Genomic DNA, 618 nt, shown 5'->3' with positions numbered 1-618 from the left:
TAAAAAAAATTTTCTAAAATCTTTTCCAATATTTCACTATGGCCCAAAAGTTCTTCAAATTTTTGTATTTTCATTCAAAAAGGGCTAATTTGTTCCAACTTTAAATGTTTATATTCTTCCAATTGTTGAAACTTTATATGTATGTTGGAAGGTTTAGTCCTCATTTAATTTGGAAATAGTATTATGCAATTAGAATTTTTACATTTTAGAAAGTATATTTGGTAAAGTGAGGAAAATTATGCCTATAATTTTACATGTTTAATGAGATTTCTTCTCTTTACTTAATTTTGCAAGTAAGTGATTGATATAGTCGATAAAGGTTATATTCCTCCTTTGATTATTCTTATATATTTTCTAAGAGGGGTTATCTATTTATTGTCCTTTATTTCTGAAAAAGAAAAAAAAGTAAAAAAAAAATAAAAATTGTTCTACTCCAATGATTCATGTACCGAGTAACCGGGGGTTGGCATCAACAAATGTCGACATTCGCGTAAAAAGGTACTTGAATTAAGAGTATGCATAGCAACTTGAATAAGTGAAATGTTGAGTAACCGGGGATCTTCACCTAAAAGTTTCGATTTTCGCGTAAAAAGGCATTCTCACTATTTAAGTAAAATT

Source organism: Coffea eugenioides, unplaced genomic scaffold, assembly GCF_003713205.1.
Source record: "Coffea eugenioides isolate CCC68of unplaced genomic scaffold, Ceug_1.0 ScVebR1_191;HRSCAF=781, whole genome shotgun sequence".
NCBI classification, from domain to species: Eukaryota; Viridiplantae; Streptophyta; class Magnoliopsida; order Gentianales; family Rubiaceae; genus Coffea; species Coffea eugenioides.
This window is presented reverse-complemented; position numbering follows the sequence as displayed.